Genomic DNA, 26,842 nt, shown 5'->3' with positions numbered 1-26,842 from the left:
TCTGGGTTAAAGTGAGATTCAGTGAGGTTCCCACATCTTTTTTGCAGATTAAACTCAGCAGTTTTGAAACTCTTGAAAGAATAGTTTCTCCCAGGAACCAAGGAACAAGTACTTCTTTGCCCTAAGTGGGAGTCGTTTTTCTCATATTTCTGAGGAAGAACACAAATTAAAATCTCATTTCAGTGAGGTTGTATGTGCTTGGGATCTAAAGTGCTATCAAAAGCATAGTGGTTGAGGAGTGAATGGTTAATGAAGTCAGTCAGTGCAAGGACACATAATTAAATGGATAGCCATATCTTTCCAAGGGTAGGAACTATCTCCTGATATACAAGTAGATTATTTCACAATCTCTTCTATTTTTCTCAGCATTAGTAGACTTCATTAATTTTTATAATTATTGCACACAATACTAATTTGTTATCACCAATCATTCTTCTACAATAATTTCAAACTCAGGAGATGGATTGATACTGGGGAAACGGCTAGTTGCATATAGCTGCATTGGATAGAGGGTATCCTGCAACCACTTAAGAAAGCAAAGAAAAACAAATAAATGCTGCAGGTATATATAACAAAAACTATAGGAACTACTGATTTTGTATACTTCCGTATCATTGTTGGTATAGCAATAAAAGAAAGTAGAGAGAGATGAAAATTACTGGGGGAGAGCTTTTCTTTTGTTTTTTAAAAGAAAACAAAAATCAAACAACCCAGATACAGAAAGGTTTGTTTTGCTGAATTAATCCTTAGCAGCTGGGTATCATACTATTCAGCTTTTAATTTTTTGCCCTGACAGATGCTGTCATGTGTCAGGGTACAGTGCATTGGCTACATTAATATTAGATTGAACATTGTACGTTGTGAGCACAACTTTTAAGTATATATGTAGAACTAGCATTACTATATCTGTATTTATGAATGAAGCAGTAGTTGCTGTTTCTGTGCAATTATTTTACATTTCCAGCAAACTGGTATACCCTAGCTTAAATCTATATGTTTATCCTTTGTAAGCTGTATTTATTGAACTTGATTTAGAATCCAGTGCCTTTAGAGTTACACACAGAATGCACCGTTGCTTTTGTCTTTATTGAAAATTTCTTAAGTGGTGCTATTAGAACTTGCCTCATAATGCTAATTGCTGTCAAAGGAACAAAACCCAATTTAACTATGCAACAAATTGTTAGTACTTTTGTTGGAGAAGACAACTCAGTTAACAGTTTGTGTATCTGTACATTGTGACAATGTGTGCTCAAGGCCAGCCCACATTACCTTGTTTATGGTGAACTGTACAGTGCAACAGCATTTTTAAAATGAGACAGCAGGGAGGAGCTGCGAGCAGTCATGGGGAGTGGTATGGGAATGCCAGGGGTGTTTTCACATGGGAATGGGCCACAGTGGGGTGCAGGGGTGGGGAGCGGCGGCAGGGCAGTCCATCTGCGGCCACTACAACAGCTCAGGGGGGGTGAAGCCCACAGCTGAGGTAGTGGCTCCGTACTTTGCCAGTAGACTGTCAAGGAGGAGAATTCCCCCTGTTTCCTAATGTGCATGTGTTACTTTGATTTTCAGGAAGATGGTCTTGGACCAATAACCAATGGGTTTTTGAACAAAGAAATGAATTAATAAAAGTTCATGAAGAAAGTTATATATATTTTGTAGAATATGATTTTGTTTACTATACCAAGGGAAAAAAATTATACATTTAAAGTGTATATTGCATACTTATGTATACGTGCATACACACACTTCATATAAACAGGTGTAATATACATACACACACACTTTGAATTTATAATAGAAATGGAAAATGGACAATGCATGTTTTAAATGTTTATATATGGAGAATTAATTTAGGCAATTCATCCTACTTTTTTCCCCTAATTTTTATCATGCAGTTCCTTTTATCTCATTTTTAAATGCAACTTCAGTGGAAACTGTCCAGTTTTCACCAACATAAGTGAAAGGAGAAGGCACGATATGCTTTGAAAATACCATATAACACTGTATGAAAAGCCTTGAATTAACTTTTGAAGAACACAACATAGAGTCACTAAATTGCAATTTTTGCCAAAGCTTTGTGGTTGAATCCCATTTTATATTTACATGCACTATGGAATAACTAATATAGATGTCTTCCTGACAATAAAGCTTGGATTTATTGGAAAAAGACAAACATGTGGTTGAAAGCTGAGCTAGATTGTAGCTTTTCAAAATAAAAGAGATAAAAAGATAGTTGTAGAATAAACTGCCCTAGTTTATTCGGAGCTCTTAGTTAACGGGGAATAGTTGGTACAGAAATAACTGAGTGTACCAGGGATTTTAGGGCTGATTCTGTTTCTAACTGAAATAGTAGTGAAGTTTCAGTGAATTAAATAAGATTTTTCTGTTTCTTAATCTCTCACTATTTCATAAACAATAGAAAATTTTTAGAATTTCACTTAATGTGCTTAAGTGATGATGAGAAAAATAAGAAACAGACCAATAAAGGGCACTAATTTAAGGTTAATGATATGAATAACCTGGTGTGTAATCTCTGCCTTTTGCAACATTAAACAATCTTTTTCTAGAAAAGTAAAACATTCTGTACTGAAATTATATTTTACAGAATACTCTTTTCCCCAAAAGCAGTGAAACATAGACTAACTTAATAGGGATTTCATAAAATTAGCCAGGAGTTCGTAACATTAATTACTGTTTCTGAGCCTTTAAAATCAATACAGTAAAACGCTGATGAACTTACAGTATACAGAATTAAAGGCTGTAAACCAAAGGCTATATGTTTTTCTTGGTTAGTGTAGCACGTACAATGTCTAGTTAACTCTAGGAACTGCCGTTACTATTTACTGTCGTCGGATTTAACAGCGCTTGGTTTTAATGGCTGTTTAGGGGATTTGGTTTCCATACATTACAAATGTTACGCATGAAACAGCGATGTTTTACAGGCATTGCTTAGTTTAAAGGCAGCTGTAGTTTTGGAGGTTTTGTTTTGTTTTACATTTCATACTTGTATGAGAAAATATCTTTTGTATTTAGAGTTTTACTTTTTACTTTGACTAGTAATGTTTTATCATACTGGTCTTTTATTCTCACATAGAGTAGGATATTCTTGCAGCAAACAAAATTGTGATTATTTTCATATAGCACATTCCAGAAACAAAAATAATCTCTGCTGCGCTTTTCTTGTCTCCCCAAATGAAGAAAATGGACAAGAATTCAGGCCAGATCTACTGCTGCTGAGGTCAGAGTTCCCTGTCAACTGTACCAGTCCCACACCAAGCAGCCTAGCTAAAAAAAATCACAGATCAGGGATGTTTAAAAGGGCCTCAGATATTATTATTCAGCCTAATCTTAGGGTCCATTGCTGATAAATCATTTATTTTGACATACGGGGAATATCCACTACAGAAATAGTCTGACCGTATATTGACGTATGATTCTTTTCTTTCTGCCATTAGTGTCTTCTATGGTGTGCATGTGAATATGGAATCTGTTTACTCAAAAAGATTCATATGGTCAAGTTTTCTGTCTGTTTACTTGGTTAAATAAATGTTTTCAATTTAACACAACAATTTGTAATGAATACTGTGAAACAAAGTTAAAAGAATGAGTTCTTGAAATAGAAATCATAATAAAAATGCTTTTCTCCCCTCCAAAATATTTATTTTAACATGTGGTCACATTTTCCTACATTTTCACATTAATTGAAATCTTATTGTTCTAGAAAAATAAATCTTTTTTTCCCTTCGTGTAGTTTCTCAGCTCTTACGCAAATTAAAGAATACACACACGGGCATAATTTGTGGTTTTAAAATAAGGAAAATTGTGTAAATTCATGATATATTTAAAAAGCAGAATGCCAAGCCGTGCTCTCATGTAGCCTCTGTTTTGGAATTTAGCTTTTCACTTTAGCGAAAGGCAACAGTTCTGCATGATAATCCTTTGATTACTGAGTTTTGTGAAATGTCTGAAAGATTGTTAATTTCACTACCTTATTTATTACAAAGTAATCTCATGTGGATGTTCAGAAGGAGCTCCTAAGGCTCTGGAATGTCCTCTGAAGCTCCAGATACTGGGAAGAGTCTACAGACAACACATCCTTTCTATTTATTTGGAAATTAGCAGGATAACTCATTTATTTTAAAGGAGGCAGATGGGGGGGCACGGTGTACACCCCCACTGCTGTCTGGCTTCTGGTGTTGCTGTATGTAATCCTCTATGTTCTTCCCATTGAGATTCATAGAAACAGTTTGAAAGAAACCGACTATAAATACCCAGTCACTTTCAAGAAACTTTTCTTGGCAACAGAAGCTAAAATCAAGCACCGTATCAAATAAAATGCGAAGCATGCTACAAAGCTTATCTGCTTTCTCTTGAAGAAAGCTTTGTGAGCATAGCCACAAGCCTGGAGCTGAATCACCCAGTGCTGCGGCAAGCAGAACAACTCCAAAGACTTAAGAGTAATTTTTTAATCGTTTTCTCTGTTAAAACTCACCAGTGCCCTTCTTCTGCTTCTCCAGGAAGTTGTACCCGTCAGCACCTGCTGAGGGCTTCGTTGATCAAACTGGCAGGTAAAAAAATTCCCGTAGAATAAAGCCAGACCAGCTGGCTTTGAAGAGAAACCCCCCAGTTTGGGTTGTGTTTGCCTCACTCACCCTCTCCTCCGCGGCCCCGGGCTTTTTCTCCTTTGGATGTTGACCTGTAGGCTGGGTGATGCGGGCGCACAAGTGTCTGGCAGGCCAAGGGGCACCTGCTTCTGTCAGTCCCGAGTAAATTTAGCTGTAAAAGGTATCGCTGACAAGCAGACCTTTGTCAGCGCTGGCAAACGAACACAGCATTGCCATCCCCCTTCCAAGTACGCTGCGAGTTCAAATGGAAAATATCAAATCGGTCGTCTTATCCAGGAATCGCTTCTTTGAGAAGGAGGAAGGCCAAATTGCTTGCATGTGGCAAAAAACTTTCCTCCTTTACATAGATGTTAAAATTACAGTATTCCAAGAATAATCTCTGAACAAGACGGGGTTTTGTTCTATTAATTGTGGCTGGAAGGAAACTTTTTTTTTAATGGAAATGCAGCACACACATATTTCAATTCAGGTTATTAAACTGTGTTAAGTATTAAAGTTGATTGCCTTTCTTTTCACTAACTCATTGTGCTTTTTTACCCAAAGAAATATTAGAAGACTAAAACCTCTCAAATAGGAGGTATTAATCTCATTCCCAAAATTAGAAAGCATGCGATGTTGAGAGACTGGATGTCAAAATTACACATTCGTAGCACTTATGCGGCGAGAATCTAGGAACCAACCACTTTTAAAATGGGAGCTAAAGTAAATGGAGACTCTTCTGAGAGAAGCAATCAAAGGTGTTCTTGTCCTTATTGGATTAAGGTAAGGGTATTTATCATTTATATCTGTCCCGTGCTTTTTTTTACCTTCTTCCTGGAAGTGGCTTCTGGTGGTTGAAATAGAAAGATGTAATTTGCATCACTATGTCTTCTCTCAGAGTTGAAAAAAAGAGTCACCAGCGCAGGTTTGCCAGGATTGCTAGTAGCATACCTAGATACTCCATTTTCTGCTTGAAAAGTATGTCATAAACTCAAACAACTTTAAGGAAAAATTTCAAAAGTGTGTATTTCACTACAATAATGCTGTTTAAAAGGAGAAAAATGTTCCTTCTAAAAAAGTGATGAGGAAAAGTGTGGGTCAGGGGCTTTTCGTGAAATAAACAAGGTTCCTATTTACTTACTTGTATAAACAACCACTCACCAAGCTGTATGTCTCTGCAGGGGCACCCTTTCAGATAAAAACATGGACCTGATTGGCATCATCCGGTATCCATGGAAACGTTTTAAGTACCTCTCTCTCAATATGTACTTCTCTTATTCAGGGTTTAAAAGCTGAGTACCGAATAAGTAAGTGTTTTTATTTAATAATTATACAGGAGGTACTTTGTGGAAGCTTGGTTCTTGGTTTTTTTATCTGTCATAATAAAGATCTTACATTTCCATCGTATTTAATAAAATCGTTAATTTAATAAATCAAGCCTCCTATCAGCTTTCATTCTTAGATTAAAAACAACATTCACAAAGTCCTAATGAATGAAAATTCTGAAATTTTTGATGGTCCATTACTGTTTGAAAAACAATGATCATAGCTCATATTACCATCAGACTTAGGCACTGCTCTAACTGCATTATACTAGTCTGGTTTTCTGTCTTTCTGAAAAAGAAATAGGGAAAAAGACCAAGAAATCAGCCTATTTTTTCCTGTGGCAACAGTGATACCCACCTATATCTCTGTTTAGTGGGTCACAGAAGTTAAGAGCTTAACAATCGTCTCGAAATGGAACGAAATGACTGAAAATAAAGGAGATGCTTTAGCACAGAAATGAGTTAAATGAAAAATAATAATTTTCCTATTAAGATGTGTCTGCCTTGCTACTTAGTTAAAATATCAAAGCGAAGAACTGACAGAAATTAGGGATCTTGTGTCTCCATATTTCCATGCAGAGAAAGAAGCATAGGCATCAACTACATTGCTTTTCAAAACTATCGTTCTGAAGAAGATCTGCTGCAGATCAAATGTAGTTATTTCAGAGTCTACTTGGCTCAAATTCACAACTTTTGGAATTCCACCTATTAACTGGTACAACTGATGCACACTTTTAATGTAGTTTGATATACAAAGCATGAAAACGAGTGATTGCTATCCATTAGGGAACGTTCTGTATGTATTTTTAAAAAATCCTGTCTCGACTTTGTTGATGGAAAGCATTTTCTTCACCTGGGCCAAGTTGTGACACCATAATGCCTGGCTAATTACGACTGCTATCAGAAAAACACATTTCTGTCTAGCAAGATCCAGTAGTTCTCACTGAAATCCAACTGGTTTAGGGTCCTGGTTTGCTAAGTTTGAATCTCTGTGTATTATTTTCATTTACTGCTGTTGCTGTTTCTGTTTGCCACCTTGTCTCGACAGCCCAGTCCCTGCTGAGTGCAGATGGCAGAAATGATCTCTCCACTGATTAGGCTGGAACAGCCTTTGTAGAAACTCTGTAAAACTTTGCTGTTGAATGGAAGTTGTTACTTTTTCACGTGCTGGATTCTCCGTATCAGGCTTATACATTCTTTTTTTTTTTTTTAAATGTATATGCACCTACAAACGTGTAAAGGTTTTATTTAGCAGGTACGATTGTGGTGTGGGCCAGTTGAACCCGCTGGACTCTCTGTGGAAGCTTCGGCGGGTAATCTGCCCGTGGGCTGGCCCGTTCGCCCCGCCGCTTGCCACATGAGACCTAGGATTGTGATTGCTCTCGAGAACTTTTACTCTGAGCCAACTAAGCATATCAGAGAGGTGAAACTTTCAGCCTCCGGGGAAGGATGCAGCGCACATGACGATTTTGTACATTTCCCTTCTATCATGTGCCTGTCCTTGCTACAAGGTGAAGGTTGCTGGGGTACTAACCGGGCAAGCAGAAAGAGAGACTCGTCTCCGCTCAGCCCTCTCTGCATGCACGAGGAAGCCCTGACCTTGTTCACCATCCTGAACAAATAAAATTTCAGTTGCGTACCGGAGTGGCGGTACTGCCCGGGTGCACTGCAAAATGCAGCGTGAAGGCTGGGCTTGACCCCGCTGTGCTGAAATGGGGGAAACGAGATTCGTGCTGCTGCCCCCGTGTAACGGGCAAAAAACCTGATTCTTCCTAGCCACAGATCCCGGGGAAAGAAGGGGATGGGGAGAGTTGATAGTGGTATCACTCGGGCACATAAATCTCCATCTAAGTAATATGTTCTCAGCTTTGTGATTCTTAGCTTTTTAATCCAAGATGTCTTTTTTTCCCAGCATTTGTTAAAGAATCACTTCCAAAATGCTAGAAAGTCAGCCTGAGCATATTGCAGATAAAATCTGTCTCCCTTCTCCGTCACGTAAAATAGAGATACAACATTTGGCCTATATTCAGTTTTTCAGGTGCTAAAAAGCTATGACAAAACTGCACAGATCGTATGATAATGGGCATATTATACAACTCTAGATCATCATATGCCCAACTTATTATTACTATTTTAGTTTCCTGCGGACCACTTTTATAGCACCATCAACTTACACGGTACTTCACAACCGTGAAGTCTCATTGCATGCTTTTTCAATTTATAGATGAAATACAAATATGCGGGGAAGAAAACAGGAAAACATTTAAGAATACGGCAAAACATTTAAGAATACGGCAAAGATGTGGGGAGCGCCGCTGTGAAAAGAAATATGAGACGAGTTGTTCGAAGGCTTTTAAAGATCATCAGCAGACTAAAACCTAGACAAGGAATTCTCCGAGGAGCACCTCCTGTTATTTTTGAGCCATCAGAGCGAAAATGGGCCCTAAATTCTGACCCTTCCATGCTTGAAACGTACCCAGCTGAAAAGGGCTGAGAAAGAAGCCCGACTGACTGAAAAACAGCTGCATTTGAGGAACCTGCGCACAGCAAAGATGGCTCAAATTCGGGGTTGAAAAGGGTGTGGGAAAGCTGAAAACACCGAATCTGCTGGCACTGGTAGGAGCGGACAGTTTCCAGGAGGGAAACCCGCAGTTACAAGAGCAACGCGACAGAGTGTCCGTAAGCGTACTCAGAGAGGTGCGTAACTTGGAGTTGCACGTGGGCTTCCCGCTATCACCGCGCAGAGCCCCGCAGCAGAAAGAATGTAAACCTGGGTTTGGCAAGGGAGAGGGAGGGCAATGTCGTGTAGGTTTTCCTAATACAGAAGAGGAGCTGACGAGAAAGGGAAATGCGAGATACCCCGACAGTGGAGGTGCGGTAGGGAAAAAGTGAGTTTAGCAGCAGCAGCGTTCTGAGCAGCTTTGAGGGAAGGGTTAAGGTGGATGAGGTGAGATGTCTGTCCATCTAAGGGGCTGTTAGCGGCGGTGGGGAGCCACATTTCGAAGCAGAAGAACTCTATTTAGGAAAGAAGTTCCGCAGTAGAAATTCAGAGGTATGTAGGTCCATAAGTTCGGAAAGAGAATGGAGTAAACCCGGAGTGAGACAGGCGGCAGAGAAGGAGTTAGAAGGAAGAGGAGGTGTTTCAGTAGGAAGAATTCCGTTTGTGGTAGTGGCTGTTTGTAGCCAGAGGGAGATGCATGCTGCGTTGCAGAAAACAGTCAGATTTGGCATAAATGCAGCTGAAGGCAGGGAAAAAGATACTGTCTCTGAAAGTGGGGAAAAGAGAAAACTTTGGAGGGTGCTCTTCCTTTTTTTATGTCCGAAAATGAAAAAACAACTTTTCAAAAAGGAAAAGTAAAACCCCTGAAGGGGAAGGGTAAGCGGGTGAATGGGAGAAGAACCTGACCTTGCAGGGAGTTCCTGGTTCTGCTGAAACACCGTGCCTGAAAGAGCTGTACGCCCACCTGTACGAGCGCATCAAACGCCCCTTCCTCTGGATTTTCTTCACCAGATTCAGCAGAAACCGCGGGGAGAAGTTACTCATGTAGGCAGAGGAAGTAATTTCTGACACTCGCAAGAGCGCTGGGTCGCCGGTGCGCTTGTGTAATACAATATGCGAAGCTATATAGAGGCGGGAAGGGATGAGATGACATGGTAGGGCCCAAACTTGGCGTCGGCAGCTCAGCGCGGGCTGTAGCGCTGCCTCCGCCACGCCAGGTTCAGGCAGGGGGGTGAGGTGGTGGTGGCCGGCTGCCTCCGTAGGGCAGGCCCGCCGCAGGAGCGACAAACGCCTAACTCACAACAAACCCTCTCTCTTGATTAGATTTTTGTCGGGGTGGAACAATGAGGAGCGGTTCTGGGGTACGTGTGAGTAGATCCATACCGTCGCACCGAAGGAGGGGAGAGCGGTGTGAGCAGCTGCGGTCTGTGGGAACTCGGGTACGTATGTGCCGTTAATTTAAACGCGCTCCAGGGTTCTGTCAACCGGGGGAAGAGAGGAGAGCTTCCCCAGGAGTGTTTACTGCAGAACAGCTACGCCGATTATAAGTTACTTTAAAGTAATAAATTAATAGTGACCTTCTCTGCCAAAGCATGATTTATTACAGACCGATCTGCTGTTTTGTATAACTGTTTTACATACTAATTGCCAGGATAGTTGCCCAAGAATTGAAATATAAATATGATAGGGAGTGATTCATAGACAGTATCTAAAAGCAAAACCGAAAACCTCAAAATGTTACAAGCTCTTAGAACTAAAACATTTTAGTGCGAATCAGCAATATGGTGTATTGTCAAATTAATTATTTGAAAAGGAGTATTTATAATAAACATTGGAAAGGATTAGCGGAATAAAGGGTTTCGCTAAACAGTCCCAGTTTCATGTAAAAATGATTCAGCTCCTGTTCCTGCAAACCATTTCTCATACTTTGCTATTGTCTCCAAAACTCCTGCAAGCTCCGTTTTTATAAGTATGTTCTGTTCAATAGATAAGAGTTTTATTTTGCATTTGTCCGGGTGCCTCCAAAAGATAAACAAAGAAGTAAACGGACCTCCTCTTTGTTTTATGCATTTCATACTCTATGAATAGTTGATTTGAAAATGACTATTTTAGGTGGACCTGGTACCACAGCCGTACACGAGGCTGCCTAACAGTTCTCATTGAGATTTTTCATTGCGAGTTGCCAAATTTCAGCCATTAACATGTAAAGATACACTTTTTGGCTATGCGCTTTATCTTGGATTGTCTAGAATGATTCGGCAGTTGCTTGAAATGATTAGGAGGAGAGGTATTCTAGATCACACATGTCAAAAAAACATGTGAAGTTGTTTCATGGGCACCTACACATTTTGGAATAATGGAAGAAGTTCAGGGGCAGTCTTAGGAATGTAGCTGACGCCTGCCCAAAGAGAAATTCACCAGGAAAGTGCCAGGTTGCGTATGCTTGTCCGAGGCTTCATTTGGGAATCTGGCACCAAAGAGGGGGAGGAAGTGATTAAAAGCTGCTGGCATGCCTTTACGCGTAGAGCCAGCTTAGAGCCGCGTGGCAACTAATTCTCATATTTGCGATATTTTAAGCACTGGACATTATTTTATCGCAGAATCTGAGGCCTTACTAAAGGGCACGGTAAACTGTGTACGATTTGCAGTGCGAAGGGACAGATGCGTCAGCTGCCGTCCACTCCTCCTCTGCTCGGTCTCGGTTTCTAGTGCAAAAGGATGACTGTTTAGGTTGTTCTTTCTCACTTTACTCCTTTTTCCTGCTCCTTGGGATGACACAGGGAACTAACCTCACCTTGGCTTCCTCTCTCTGTCCCACCCTCCCAGCTCTTAGTATGGCTGCAAGCATTGCCCGCCCTTCCCACTGGTAGACAGAAAAATTTCTCGTAGCATTCACACATTCTGAAGGACCGAGTTTTGCAGTAGCCGCTTGTATGTACAAAAGTGTAATTCCAATCCTCTGTTGGTTTTTTTGGCATTAACGTACCATAGTCGTTGAGGCTGAGACAAAACTGCTGCCTCTGAGAGCCACTGATTTGGACAATTATCCAAAATCAGATTATAATAAATGGCAGTCTTCGGAATTTTGATTAACCTCTAAATAAATGTTACTTTGGAAAAACCCTGTCAAATGCATTAATGATAAGTTGTGAAGTAGTAGTAATTGCAGGCATGGCATTATAGATAACATAGTTAATTCATACCACCCTCTCAAACATGTATAGCACATCAGCTGCCGTGAAGCTGGAGTGATTATAATAGTATTTACAACAGTTTAAATACATCAGATAAGATATGTAAAATGGAAACTTAGGGTGCTTACTACAATCATCTCACTTGGTCATTTAATGACTTTACTTTGGGCAAATATTGCTTGGCCATTAGTGCTTCCAGGTTTCTGAGGAGGTATGTGTATATGAGCTGCTCTAGTTAGATTTTAAGGGAATGTCATATGGTCCAGGATGAAAATTGCAATTAGTCCAGACAGTCTGCACAGGATGAAGTAATCAGCCGGGTCCAGGGATCACCTGGAGAGGTGGGGGATCCCCTTACTGGGGATGACCGAGGAAGGAGCAGCAAGAGGTGGACCAGGGACAGGGCTGCAGATGAGTCTACAAAGTGGCTCCTTAGTCCATCCAGGGGACAGGGCAAAGATGGGGCTCGTGATAAAGATAGGGGACCTATCCAGGAGACAGCTACCCACAGCAAAGGTCTAGTGTCCATCCAGAGAGTACTACACATAAAACATAGCTCCAGCTAATTAAGGCCCTGGGCTGAGTTTAAGTGGAGCTCCTGGGTCTGGGGGCAGGGGTGTGGGGGGGTACGGGGGAGGCTTCTCAGGACCGTTACAGCCTGTTAGGGCAATCAGAGCCTTGACAGCTTCTTCCTTTCTCTTTCCCTTATCACTGCTTGCAGTCATAGGGTTCCCAAAGTGCATCTGCCTAGGTTATGATGGTCCCAAGGAACAATGTGTTTTGGATGAGTCCAGGTTGAGATTACAAATGGGAGTGGAAAACCTGTCCGCGTCTTGCAGGCTTGTCTGTAGAAATGCGGTAGAAATTATACATGCAGACTCTGGGGAAGAATGCCCTGGCTTTGGTTTTTTGGGGGAGGAATGACACACATTTGATGACGAGTCCTCAGTTCATCTTGTTTCAAGCATGGCTGCAACCCTGCAACAAGCTAGGAGAAAGTAAGATGTGTGTTGATGATATAGTTGCAACAGCTCCATTGAGACAGAGGGAGTCTTTTTCAACAAGGCGAAGGTGTTGGCAGAGTGAAAAACCGTGAAGCATGCAGAGGACAGCCAGCACCAGCCACTTCGTCGTCTCCCAGCACATGAGTCTGGGTGGAAGGGTTAGTTTTGGGGGGAAATTTTTTTGGTCATAGCATAGATGGCACAACAGTTGCATGACAAAAGGGAAGAAGAAGAACAGTGGATATGTGCATTTCTAACTCCAGCAATGGTGGAAAGCGAGTGCCATCTCCCAGGGCAGAGCATCAAAAAGTGACTTTTCACCCAGGAAACTTCTGTACCTGCAGCTGATCACCCCATATGTGGAAAGCCTTGTTATTCCATTGCCGTGGAAATCCATCTGTTTCATGACCTGGATAAAAAGTGTAGTCCACCACTTGGCTGGAGGCTTCTAGCCCACAGTGACAAGAGTGGTGGTCAGCCATGCCTGACGTGGACCTTCTGCTCCTGGTCGCAGGTTTTGCCCATCTCACCCCTCGGCATGCTAGGTGGCACAACAGTCACAATTTCCGTATCTCGGCCAGGATAATCACTCGCTATGACTCCCAGTATAGAGCAGTGACGGGCAGTGGGGTGAGAGCAGAGCTATCAAGTACAAATTAGACCTGCTGAAGTATGGCTTGGACATACCGGCTTCTGTCACAAATGAATTAGGGAGGATAGAGTGACAGATTTGACCCACTTGGTCCAGCGAATGCAAACCTAGAGCTACCAACGACATGTAAGCATAGCCACGAGTGCTTCAGGGCTCCATTCTCTATCCCTGAGATCACAGATTATGAAATATAATAGGACATCCTTTTCAGGAAAGAAATAACTTCAGCTTAGCTTCCTCCTGTAAGCGTTCTGGGCAAAGGCTGTGGGTGTAGCTGCTTGAGAAAGGGAGTTGGAATGCTGTTGGGAAAATAAAGCTGAGACTAAAACCTCAGGCTACAGAATATGCTTTGTAAATGCTGGGTTTTGAGGAAGAGTTTGCAGGTTAATACAATTATTTTGCTGGGTTATTCTGCCAATTTAAGGGAGCTTACTTACAGTACAAATCCATGAGATCAATTTTTGACCCTCTAGTTAGGGGTAGCTCTTGTCCATTTTCAAATGAAAACTACTAGTCTTGAAAATTCCACTGTTCTGGTAAGGGTAAAATACCACTGCTTAGCCCATAAGTATAGTCAAAATAATGTGAAATGAGCCCAAGTCCTGTATTTTCTCTAGGATACCTTGAATGGGGTTTTATAAAAGCAGTTCATAATTTCAATCAGTTTTTGTTTGTTTGTTTGTTTTTCAAGTGATGTGATGGGTTTATTCAAGTAAAAGATATCTTCTTTCTGAACTCCCCCCAGCCCCCACTCTGCCCCTTACCCTTCTTCCCCGAAAAACAGAAAAGCCAAAATCTCCGTAAGGAAGCAGAGCTGTTCTATGAACACTAATGTGTTCTTACCACTTTTGTCAATTATATGAATTTGTTTTCCAGTATTAAAGCCAGCACGAAGGACTACTTTGCAGTGAATGAAGTATTCCGTTTTAAATGCTACGAACAATTTTTTAAGCTGAAGGTTTTCTTTTGAGAGTTGTCCAAGATTTCATTCTATGACTTCTTCCTAAAGCTACGGCTACATAAATCAGGCCAGAGGCATACCTGTTTACACAGCTGTGCCAGGGGGATGGCGCAGGAACTTCACCTTGCCAAGGGAAGGATTGCACCCTGGCAAGGATGAACTCTCTCTCTCATTCCTAACTTATTTCTCAAGGTTGATGAGTAATAATTTTTGTCCTAGGAGCAGAAAATGGGGCAGTGCCCCAGTGCCCCTGACTGATCAACTGTGATTTTCATATCTGACTGAGAAGTAAACCTCAAGGAAAGGTGTTTGGTTTTTTTCTTTCTTTCTTTCTTTTTATATTTTTTTTTTTATTTTTTTTTTTATGAGGACGAGGAGACAGCCTCTCATCTCTTTGGGAACATAAGATTACTAATAGGAAACATTATACCCAGTTCCATCTATATTTTCCCAGTCGTTTTCCATGCACCAACCCTCAGCCAGCACAACTGGCATCACTCCCACTGAACAGACACTAATTTACACCAGCTGAGGTCCGGGATCTTATGTTACTGTTATATTCATATACTGTAGTCTGGGAAATGTCAATAAAGCACGCAGGTTTCCAAATGGGTAAGATACATGAGCGCAACATAACTATTTTACATAAGGACTTGAATCAGAACTGTTACTTATGGCTGGCATACCATGACATGCTTTCTGCATGACCCTATCTTATGCTGCAGCTCACTTGACCTAAATTCTGCTGCAGTTTTCTGTTGCAAAAAGATTGAGAATTCAGGCACTGCTGCAAGTAAATTTAAAAAAAAAATAATATGGAAGTCTTTACCAAAATGATAGGATGAATTCAGCATTGTATGGCATTTAATCTTATATTGCATCCTATTGATTTTATGCCAGGCTTAATTTTTCGTTTTCAGGCGAGCTGCAGACTGCAATATTGGTACCAAGGGTTGTCAGCACAATGAACAGAAGGTTTGGGGAGTAGATATGGGAAGTTGAAATTTATCAAATTTGGCAAGAATATGAAGATGGTCTGGGCAGTAGAGATTAGGATAACAAGCAGCTGTGAAATACTTAGCATCACTGCCCGTGTAAATAAGGGCTATCAAGTTTTCTGGTTTAATTAACAATTAGAATCAAGGGGCAGCTCATGCCTATTAGAGCCATTGTGTTCGGCTGCCTGCAAACTTGGGCATGTATCTCTGCATGACTTTATTTTCAGTTAACATCTGGAAGATTTTCTTCGGCACTAAAGGCAAAAAAAAAACCCCTCTTTTAGTTTAAAAAATGACAGTCTGCGTCCTGCAGTGTGCGTCTGCAGCAGTGGGTGGATTCTCTGGCAAATTTAATTGCCACAGAATCACACAGGGCCCTGACTATTACCAAATGGTGTGTGATAAACAAACACAGAAACTTATTTTACTAAAGCATTCTCTTCATTTAGTACTTTAATGCACTAGAAGTGGCCTTTTGAAAAGTGTAGGTCATGGAACGACAATTGCTTTTGGAGTCTCTGGGTTGCTTCATTGTTTATTTAGCTTGACAGCAGGCTAGCTACAGTTTCACAATTTAGACCATTTATTTTTATGGTCAAAATGTTTGTACAGTAGCAAAACGGTTTAGCGTATCTCTGCAGTGGAATAGTGCCTCATTCTGCAGCTGCTCTGGCTTTCCTTAGTTCGGGCTCCGTGCAGAGTGGGTGCTTCAGCAGCCTGGCAAACTGTGAAACCAGCACGGCTTTCCCTGCTGTGCCAGTACACTGTACCCACAGCGGGGAAACCTTGGGAAGCTCATTTCAGTATGATTTTCTGGTGTTTCTGGTAGCCCTGAGGGGAGAAAGACACGTACTCTGTGATTTCTCTTGAATAAAAGAGCATGCAGATATGAAGGTAGAATTCAAATTCCTCCTGAAGCAATGAAAAGACGAAGCTGCTAATGTGCTGGCGATATTCTTTGTGTTATACCGAAGTGCGTCAGTGAACGTGAGGTGTTAGCTAGTAATATGAACGTTTCACATTCGCGGAGACTTGGGGCAGCCAGTAGTAGATCTTATCTTATTCTTTGGTAGCCTTCTTCACTCTGATGGTTATGAAGGGCTCAGGCACTTTTCATGTGCGCTCAGAACATCTTTCTGAGACTTGTAAGTAACATGTAACAAATGAAAAGGAAAAATAAGGCCTCCCTCTGCTTCCTTTAGTGCACTTTCACCGATGTGCTAGGAGGATATGGGAAGAAGAACAGGAAGAAGGATGAAAGGAAGGTTATTTGTAGATGCCTTATTGGAAAGCATCTCATTTTCTCTCTATAGCACAAGATTCCGTGTCCTAGGGAGATACTCAGACTCCTCTCAAGAGCTTTTGCTAAGGAACCAAGAGTTTGAGCAATAGTGGGCATGCTGAACACAAGAAGAACACATTTGTGGTGGCCCTTTCCTCTGCTAGCTTCTCACAGATTTTCTGGTATCTCTGGGTATTGTTTCTCTCATCAGTGGCGAGAGGACAAAGCAGCTAAGTAGTAGCAAATAGTCACTTATCTCACTGGGGCTGTCTACAGACACAGTGAACCACACGTCCCGGCGGTAGAGAATGAGTCCTTGAGCAGTTCAGAAGGCGGTGAGGTCTTGGTTCCATGGGGCCGGATACCAGGTACCAGCTTGGCCATAGGTAAATTTTCCCTCGTTGTAAAGTCACTATTTGTTCAGGCTGTGCGTGCACTCAAGAAACAAGGGTCTGATTTTTTTTTTTTTTTTTTTTGCAGCTAACACTGGATGTTTTTCTATCCTCTAAGAGCTCCACAAGATTGGCATTATCCTGTAGTAGTGTCACAGCCTGCAGTCGTTTAATGCCTCTTCTTGTGGGGCCAGGATTCCACGCCCAAGTGCATTTAGTAGGTCAGTACAGTAATTTTAAATGTCTTTCTTTCAGTCTTTTGCCATCTTCAATTATACCTTTCCACCCTACTATTTGTGTAATTTTCTTCTGTCTGAAGTCTCTTTGCTGTTGTTCTCTATTGCACAGCATGACAAATTACCCATCAAGCCATATCTTTTCAGCCCAGAAATGCACAGTAACACAGAGTCATGGCATTATCACATGTTGTGCACTTTATTTCCTCACAGTTCATTCAAGTGTGTCACTTTATTTTCCTGCTTCCTTTTGTCATCATGAAGATTAACCGTTGTATTCTTCCTAAACTTTAGGAACAATTAGAAATGCATTACATCGCAAGCTCCGCTCAGCACCTATACAATTCTGTATAACTTAATGCTTCCCCTGCATGGCAAAGCCACGTCCGTGATTCTGAGTCTTTGCAGAAGCCAAGGCTTTCATCCTTATTATACAGCTGAGTAACCTTGGCTGTGGGCAAGAGAATTATTTGTAGCCTCTGGCCACCAACCAAATTAACTGTGAGACACCATTCACTTTGACAGTGTGCACTGGATTCTCTCGGGAGTTATGAAACTCTCTGGGCCTAATGTGTACTGTGCCCACAACCCCTCCTCTCCCTCCCTCTCCCCCCCACCCCCCCGCTCTTTAATTCAAGATAAATACCAGTAATTGTACAGCTTGTGCCGAGATATCTCCCAGGCATTGCAAGCATGTGTTAGAAAAATCAATTGGAACAGCTCAGAGCATCAACAGGGCTACAGCTGATACATACATAAAATGCATCCTTAGAAATCGTGATTAAGATGATACAGAGAAAGTTTGTTGTTAACGGCATCGTTTAGAGCCCCAGTCCCTCATTAGCATTCCGCAGGGACAGTGCAGGGGTTCAGGGGCCAGTAGCTCCCGCAGCGCTAATGCACAGCCTGAAGAGAACCACGGGAGTAAATGCAATCTGTCCTCGTAGCGTATCTGAGATGTGAGGCAGGATGTGTTTGGGCAAACGCACCCGGTTCTTCTTTACAAGCTATTTTATAGATCAATAGGAAGAATGGTTGATTGAGAGGGATACAAAACACTTCAGTAAGGCAAGTTAGAGGAATTAGGACTTCAGGTAGTCAGAAACAGCACTAAGCCTGTGGGATGAAGTTTGGTTGGAGATAACTTCATATACTCTCAGATTGTTATTAACAAAATGCCGGCTGTTTAATACTGCTAGATCTTACGATTTTTTAAAATACTTATACCCAGGAAAGTGTGGGAGCAGAATATAATAAGCTGAAAGTATCGCGGTGCCAAAGATGCCAAGAGCCATTTGCAGATCTGTGTTGGTGGTCCGGTAACTTGCAGAGCGGCAGATGCCAAGAGACTGGTCCTGAGATGCGCTGGAAGAGCTGAGCACTGCCGATAGCTGGTATAGGCACAGGTTAGGCACCAGTCCCGAGTCTAAGATTTAATCTAATCCGAAATAAGGCTTCTGTCCCACCCTCTGCACCATCTTTCTATATACTCTGTAGTATTTACCTGTTCCCTGCCTATTCTGAGCCTTTCATGTTGGCTTTTAAAAAATCTCAGGTATCAATTAGCACCCCACATAACTTAATTATGATTCTTATTTCAAACGTATCTCTACAGGTTCGAAGGCAATATTAGTATAGAAAGCAAAATGCATGAAGAGTTTAGAAAAAGACTGGCTTTTAAATGAAAGACAACATCTTTTTAGTTCAGCTTTTACAACTTTTTGTGAATACTCTCAAAATTGGTTTAAATGGGACTGGAAGCTTTGGCTGTTGCAGTTCATTTATCTTGTAATGTTTTCTAATCTATTTACTTTAGAGTGTCAGGTAGGCACTGGTAATAGAAAATCCAGCTCCAGCACGTTTCTCCATATATCCCCCCTTACGGAAATTTGTTACTGCAGCTGATAAACAGAATTACACAAGCTTTGTCACACAAATCACATTATAAAAGGTTCCAAAAAACTTGACAATGTTGACAGTTGTTTTCAGCAAATGGCTGCTTTACTGTAGCACTGTCAATGTTGATGTCCTTGTGCACATGTAAAAGAGCAATGTGATTAAGGCAAGCTTGTCCATGCTAGATATGAGCCAAGTTTTCAATCTCCTCATGGCACTGAAAGATTGCTCAGCTGTTGCAGATAAGGCAAGAATAGCTAGCAGATTTCTGCCATTAAAAAAAAAAAAAAAATCCTTCTCTTTGGGCATGCGTCTATAGGAATTTGTAACATCTGCTACTGACCTTAAGTTCTAGATAAGAACAGCTCGTATTTGTAACTCAAATTGATATTACTTGGTTTAGATGATGTACTTCTAAGGAGATTACTGAAGTATCTTTGTAAGAAGAGATTTGTCTAGACAGCAGTCTAAAGCATGATATACTTTCGTAAAGTGGTGCAGTAGTGAATTATCACCATTCCTCTAGTGCCACTTACCACTGCAATTTATGTCCACCTTATGTTGAATTTAATTTGGACAAATAATCTATATTGTCTTTTGTTCTGAGAATATATCATATTTATTTATGAAAATCGATGCATGTGCCCTACCTAGAACATCAGTCATCTTTTCCATTTTTTTTTTTCTCACTATCATGTAGATGAAAGGAGTGGAAAACTCAGTTCTTTAGCCAAAACTTTGTCAAGTGAAACAGGCCTGGGTTAACACAGTCATATCTTCCATCCTATTGACCCTGAATTCTTTATGTAAGATGTCAAAGCCATGGGACTCGGCAGATTTTTTGTCATGTCTGGGTGTGGAAATAGTGGGAAGAAGCCAATTTCAACAACATAATCTTATAACAAACCCACGGGGATTTTCTCATATAAATTAGTGTAGACTTTCTTAGTCTAAACATACTCAGATTTCCACTTTGTATCTACTAAAAACGCTTTTGAAAAGCCTGACAAGAGCCTGAAGGGGAGGCAGGCGCGGATTTCAGTTGGCTCAGGGTGACCAGCTGTGTGTTTCCCCAAACACGCAGTGCGATGCTCGGCACATCTTGGAATATCAGAGATAGGTCTATGCCTCTATGAGATGATGATACGGGAAAATCTGTGAACTGCAGCTATCTATTAATAGCTTTCCTGACAAGCTTGTACAGTGACAGAGTGAGGTACTAAAGGGCAGCATTTGATATTCTTTAATTACGAAACCATCCTTTCTTGTCTTGCAATCCAGCGATGTGTTTGTTCCCTGTTCTCCAACCAAATTCTGAAACAAACGTCTCGGGCAAAAGTCTTCTTCGCTAAAGAAGCCCAGTTCAAGCCCAGAAAACGGTCCACTCTCTGCACCGAATGAGGCAGGAGTCAGATAGAAAAAGAGGTTTATGATAAGGTATTCAAAGAGCATGACATAATAAACGCAACCGAGGCGGGAAGGAGATAATTTAAAGATGCACTCCTCACCTTAATTCTGGTATTTCCCTGTATTTTAAGACTTGATGCTATAATGTAAACATCTTTAAAAAAAAGAATCTTATTATGGGAAATCATGGGCAGCCTTAGCTATGGGCAGCACCACCTGTGCCTCCTATAATTACCAGGTTTAAAATAAAAGTTATAGCAAGTGTGACAAACAGGGCTTTGCTCTTAACATAAACCAGTATTAGTTTTGCATTTCGCGTCATTAGGGTAAAATTAGGTGCTGCGATGAAAGCCACATTGCAGGGGGATGTGCTCATTTTCGTGTCACCTTGTGAAATGCAAGGTGACAATACACTTCTTTCCTCCGGCAATCTCAGGTGAAGATTCGTACCCCAACACTCGGGACTCAGAGAGTAGCAGTTTGACTCACATTTCATCCTCAGGCTCTCTAGTTGAAAACCTAAATCTCATAAATGAAGGGCTGTAATTATCAGCTAGTAAATCTTTCTACCAGTGGTTATTCTTTAAGGTCTATTGGAGTGAAGAACGTTTCAATCTGGATGTATCACGAAGGAAAATCTTTCAGGCGGAATTGATGAAATGGGCGTGCTTCTCCCCGTACCCCTCTACTCTCTGCTTTTGTGTGTTCCTCCGCTACAGCTGCATGCATTAGCAGGCTGACTCCACTTTGAAAACCTTAAGCCGCATTCTTCGGAACAGTTGCTTGGTGTTGGTCGAATTTCTCTGCAGCCCTTTTTTCCATTTGGAGCCACCGAGGCTGACACATAGTTTCCAAGAAGTCCAGCGTGTCTTCTGTCTCCTGAATCGTCTCCTGAATCCCAAATATTTCTCAAGTGGCTAGCAAAGAATATCCAGATAATCTTCAGCCTGGTGATACAATCCTCGAGAAGAAAGCCAGATGGCTTTGAAAATGAATTGCAAAGTAATTATTTCGTTTTATGTTAGCTTGGTGTCTTTAATACATGTGTACCGTCATTGTTACAGTTAGAGCATTCATGAGATTTGAAGAGAATATGAAATCCCACTAATTCTAGCACTAATAACAGCTTTTGTTGGTCAGACTGTAAATGATATTGCACGATGATTCATTTGAAAAAGCAATAATGCAGCTTGAAAAAGTAAAAGATGAGCAATAAACTAAAACAAAAGAGCTTTTTGCCTTTCCCAAAACACTTTTTCATTCCTGACCTAGCTTTACTTTTGTCGCCTTCTTTAAACATCCTTTACATTATATACTAAAAATAAATGCATTCAAGGTTCAAACTTTAAGTCCAAAATTACTGCCTTTCAGATCATTTATTATCCTTTCAGGCATCTAAAAAAATAGGTCAAAGCAACACTGCATAATTTGGAAAGTTAACAAAATGTTGTTTATGGAACAAAAATGTAAGTAGATGTAATTACAATAACCTTTAAATGCATTGTTTCCCTTTGATTGTCAATTAAACATTTTAAAGAACTGAAGTTTTAAACTTTTTTTTTTTTTTTGGCTTCTTCTCTCAACAAGGTGAAGGGAAAAAAAATAGCTTCAAGTGACATGACGTGAAGTCCACCTGGGTCACTGTCCCCTTCCCTGCAATACGAGTGAGCTTTCGCTCACAACTTCGTTTTTTTCTTACTGAAAACATTGTGCCTAGGTACAACCGGGAGGATGAGGACTGATGACTGACACGCAGCAACTGTAGATACGAATGTACATTATGATAAATAAGGCCCCGATCCTGTAAGCAGCCTTGTCCAGACACAGCTCCCCTCCAGGTCTCTGCTCTAACACAGTCAGCCTATGTTATTTTTTTCTCTTCAATTTCAGTATTATCATGGGCTTTGACTTTCTCAATGCACAAGGCCAAGTGGCTAGCAGACATAACATTGATAGCACTGGATAATGGAGAAACAGTGTGCGAAGAAAAAAAGGAAATATTTATTTTCTGTCCATACCTGAAAATAGCAAAAGACAAAACATTCAAGAATTTCTATCCACAACTGATAACTGAAAGATCCAAATTTCCCTTTAATTTTCTGTTTTCTGTACACCGGATAAGCTAGGTTTCCCAAGCTTCGGGACAAACCTCTTAACATGTTTTGGATGAACCCATACCCTGCAATACAGATGAAGGAGAGAACTCCCTAGAGACGTCTGCGCAAGGCTTGCTCAGATATTCAACCTCTACAGTTCATTTCCACTGGCAGAAGCCACAGGCACAGTGGAAAAGGAAGCGGCCCACTGCTTGAATTTTGAGCCCACTGGGTGGAATTCTTCTCACCAGGTAGTTTTGAGTCTAAGCTTGTCATGTAAGTTCCTTTTCATAGTTGTTGGCGAGAGATGGGCATCTCATCACAATACCTGTTTAGAGCAGATGAAACCTACCCTGCTGGTGCCCACCAGTCCTGTGAGTGTCCAGGAAGTCCAGATAGCTTGCTTCAAGTCTTGAAGCAACATAGTACCAGGCACGAACCAGACAACAAGGATCCAAGCGCCAGCCAGGATTATTCCTTGCTGCTGTCAATTCATAGCATCATAGAACAGTTTGGGTTGGAAGGGACTTCTGAAGGTCCAACCCCCCTGCCCTGGGCAGGGACACCTGCCCCCAGCCCAGGTTGCTCCAAGCCCCGTCCAACCTGGCCTTGAGCACCTCCAGGGATGGGGCATCCATTAAGGGAGCAGCCTCAGGTTGTTCTCCCTCCTCAGCATTCAGGAGATAAGGAGCAATAGCTTCTGAAGTTTAGGAGTAATGTGCCACTGTTGAGTGTGTCTACCTGGGTGTGCCATGTAGGTGCTCTCCGTGACCCCCTTTCCTCTGCTCGAGTGCTTTACGACTTATGAAATTAAGCCTATCATGCATTTCTACACTTTCCACGTTTCCATCAGTGCTGCTCTTACTTTAAGGCTTAATCATAAGTATTGAAGATGCATGACATTTTAGGATTTTCTTCACACAGACTGTGCAATCCATGCACAGCAAATAATTGATATTAGTAAGCTGATTTTGTGCCCCTTCTTCCTACCTTGCACAGAAACAAACACACACGGGTGCACAACAACTAAATTGCTGCAGCATGACTGTCTTACTGGTTACAAATGTATAGGACGACCAACCTCTGATCTTTTATCAGATATGGACTGTCCATCAGATATACTACATGATTTAATCAAGACATGTTTATAAATCTGTTTCAAAAAATTATGGTTTCCACTCAGGGGTATCCACCCAAGAAAAACGAGGCCAGAATAAGCACCTCCTGTGGAGCAGAACCCCCCGTACGTATATATTTGAACAATATAGACTCGATAATGATTATTCAAAACATGGTTGGGAAAGGTGGAATTTCCCAGATTTAGCAGCTCTTAACTGGATTGTCCGATGTGGAAAAACCGGAGGATCTGAGAATGTTCTTTTGCACACTGAAGAAAAATTTTGCACACATTCAAAGGAATATTTAAAACACCGATAAACTAGATTCGGGTTAAGTGTCAAAAATCAATGAATTATGTGACCACTAAATCAATGTCTTGCAGACATGTCATATATTGATTTACTACTGTATGGATTTTGAGAGCCCTGGGCTCCTCATCTTTCCCAAAGTGATCGGGGAAAATGCAGCAGGCTTTCGGGATGAAGGAGCAGATTGTTTGATAGGGTATAAGAAAATGCTCCCTGCAGAACAATAGCATGAGTTTGTGTTTATGAGCTGGTAGTGAAAATAACAAGGTAATTGCTAAAATAATCCTGTATATTTTTAGGAGGAAGCTGGATGTGAGGCTCGTTTTCCCAAATTCTTTAGAAGCTTGAAAGGATGAAGTTTTAGGCAAAGTTTCAAAATTGTCTTTCTCCTGCTTGATTCTTTTAAATCTTGAAATAACACAGTTGTGATCCGTATCCGAAAATTATTTACTATGGAAAGCAGCGTCTCAGGCCTTGAAGGATATATCTTCCCTCCACCTGAAGAACTGTGGCTGTGATCAAGCAAAAACACATGAATTAGAAACCAAACATTAAAAAATGCAAGTTTTGCAGAGAAGGCATGAGTTGTGTGTGTGTGTGTGTGTGTGTGTGTTTGGTATATTTGCTTTATCTGTCTTTATTTAGATAGTTGCATAATTAATTGGCTCTCTGGTGCCTCAGAAATCTAATTGTACATGAAATGGGGGCTTATTCACAAGAACGTCTTTGGAAGCTTTCTTCCTCAAGTACCTTCATTTTCACATCCCGCTCTCCAGATTTATGAAGCGGTTCCAGACCCGTTACACAGCCCCATACAATGGGTCGGCTTTGCTGGTGACAGGTCCTCCGAACATCTTGGCGGTACTCAGGAAAAGATGATGCCCCTTGGCTGCGGTCGCAGAGAGCGCGGGAGCTGAAGCTGCCCGTGCTTTAGCCTACAGCCCATCTCCTGGGAGGTGGTAAAAACACACCTGCGCTTTGGACCGCGAGGGGAGGTGTGTGTTTGTGGGGCACGGGGTGCTCCCAGCCCCGCGGGGACGCTGGGAGGAGGTTTTTGGGGGGCAGAGCTGCAGAGCTCAGGGTGCTGCCGAATTATGCCCCGTGATGCTGGTGTTCGTCAGAGCCATGGCGACTCCAGGCTCCGTACCGGGACATCCAAGTCCGTCTGTTTAATGCTGTGTGGGGGTGGCATGTGACTATTTTGGGAAAAAAGCTGTGCGTATATCCCAGTATGGCTGGCTGATGAGAAGGGGGGAGAGGTAGCCGCTCCGCTTCTGTCCGGCTGTTCCTCTTTGGTACAGCTGATCCCCGTGTGGGGATGGCACGGATGCTGCCACCCGCCTCTGACCTGTGCCTCACAATCCCAGCCACATCCCCATCGCCTCGGGCTGTTTTTCAGACGATCTATCCACTTACACCCTGCTGTATCAGCTTTGTTAGGAAAAAACGCTTCAGCCCCAGGAACGGTACTAATAATGATGGTGTAGAGGATAATTTCAATGACACCGTCTTGGCTCCGGTGCACGGTTTCAGGGAAATACATCCAAGCCAGAATTCAGACCATTTTAGGACCAGAGACAAGTCATTTAGCTGACTCCCAGCTGATGGAAGATTCAGGAAAGTGCAGCACTGAGTCTCTTGACCTTCGCCGAGTCTCTTGGCTCATCGCTACATGTCATCCTGGGCCCTCTGCAGGCAACAGCGCTGGCGGGGGTCAGTTTCACGGAGCTTCACATTTTGCCTTTCGTACAAAGTTATGTGGTACTTTCCTGATCTACATAAATCGTTCTTTAGTAGCAAACAGCAAAGTGCCCTACAGACGCCTGAAGTCACAGCAACAACACAGAGTGGTTTTATGAGTTAACAGGTGAGTGGGTAGTAAGTAGGGGAAGGATTACGGTGGAAGATTAAACTTGAGTCATCTACCTCTGGCCTCCGAAAGGGGTATTATATATATTTTTAACTCCCTTTTTTTCCCCACGTGTGGCCAGTTGGAACAGACATTTTCTGAGGCTTCAAGCCCTGTCTCCCCTTTTACACTGTTGTATTCATTTTGCAGCTGGGGATCGGGGTGTGCGCTGAGGATGTGCTTTTTCCTGAACACTGCAGTTACGTTCCGTCATCGTTACCCATATGCAGGACTTGACGTGGAGTGATGGGTCCCAGCGCACCCAGTTTTGGTAAGGAAACTTAGCATTATCTGCCTTCAAAGACTTGCCTTACAAAGAACAGAAATGCTACTAATTGAAATGGAAATGATTTTTTATTTCAATTGTCTGAAAGGTTTGATAATGACTTTTTTCTTTGTTAAAAATGGCATGCTACAAATTTGTCTTTGTTGGCAATTTAAGACCTTGTGCCCTCACTTAAGATTTCAAATCTTCAGGCGACTTTGACAAAACTATGGAGAATCAGACTTAACATTGCTGATTTGGGCAAGATAAAGAATCACACATCATGCTGAACCCACTTTCCACTCACTAATTTTTTAGCATAGGTAAAAAACCTTTCAGAATATCTCCATTTATAATAAATCTGGGTTTTTTTTCTTCCCCTGTGAATCCCCATTTAGAAGATGTAATGCACACACTGTCTTAGTGCCTGATGTAAAAGTCCCTAAAGCCAATGGAAATATATCCGTGCGTTTCTCTAGACTGTGGTTTGAAAGAGTCCTGTGCAAAGAGCCTATTTTATGGCTCTGCATCACAAATATCATTTAGCGTTAACGGAAGCTTCGCTGGCCCAAAGTAAGGTGTTTTTATTAGTCTGTAGCCTGCATTTTGTTAATAAGAATGCAATTTAGCCTGTCTGTTAAATCTAAAACGTATATCTTGACTGTGGTATGTAGGACTCGATAGGGAAAAAAGGATT

The 26,842-nt window shown here is 41.6% G+C and overlaps 1 protein-coding gene and 1 long non-coding RNA gene across 8 annotated transcripts in view; one reads left to right on the top strand and one right to left on the bottom strand.

Moving 5' to 3' along the window:
• The window catches only part of MEF2C (myocyte enhancer factor 2C), a 142,245-nt gene extending 137,592 nt beyond the window's left edge, over nt 1-4,653 (bottom strand). For all 7 annotated transcript variants that reach the window (XM_082497085.1, XM_082497076.1, XM_082497073.1 and 4 more), the window contains exon 1: nt 4,490-4,653. The gene's annotated coding sequence lies outside the window, so the exon portion shown is untranslated. The remainder of the gene's footprint in view (nt 1-4,489) is intronic.
• Nucleotides 4,654-8,821: 4,168 nt separating this feature from the next.
• Nucleotides 8,822-26,187, top strand: LOC309682920. The gene is made up of 3 exons (XR_014270168.1): nt 8,822-8,978; nt 9,750-9,865; nt 26,031-26,187. It is a non-coding gene; the product is annotated as an uncharacterized lncRNA (long non-coding RNA).
• The last annotated feature ends 655 nt before the right edge of the window (nt 26,188-26,842 follow it).

This window comes from Vanellus vanellus (genome assembly GCF_965231255.1).
Source record: "Vanellus vanellus genome assembly, chromosome: Z".
Classification (NCBI taxonomy): Eukaryota; Metazoa; Chordata; class Aves; order Charadriiformes; family Charadriidae; genus Vanellus; species Vanellus vanellus.
The sequence above is the reverse complement of the archived record's forward strand: the minus strand, read 5'-3'. Positions and strand labels throughout refer to the sequence as shown.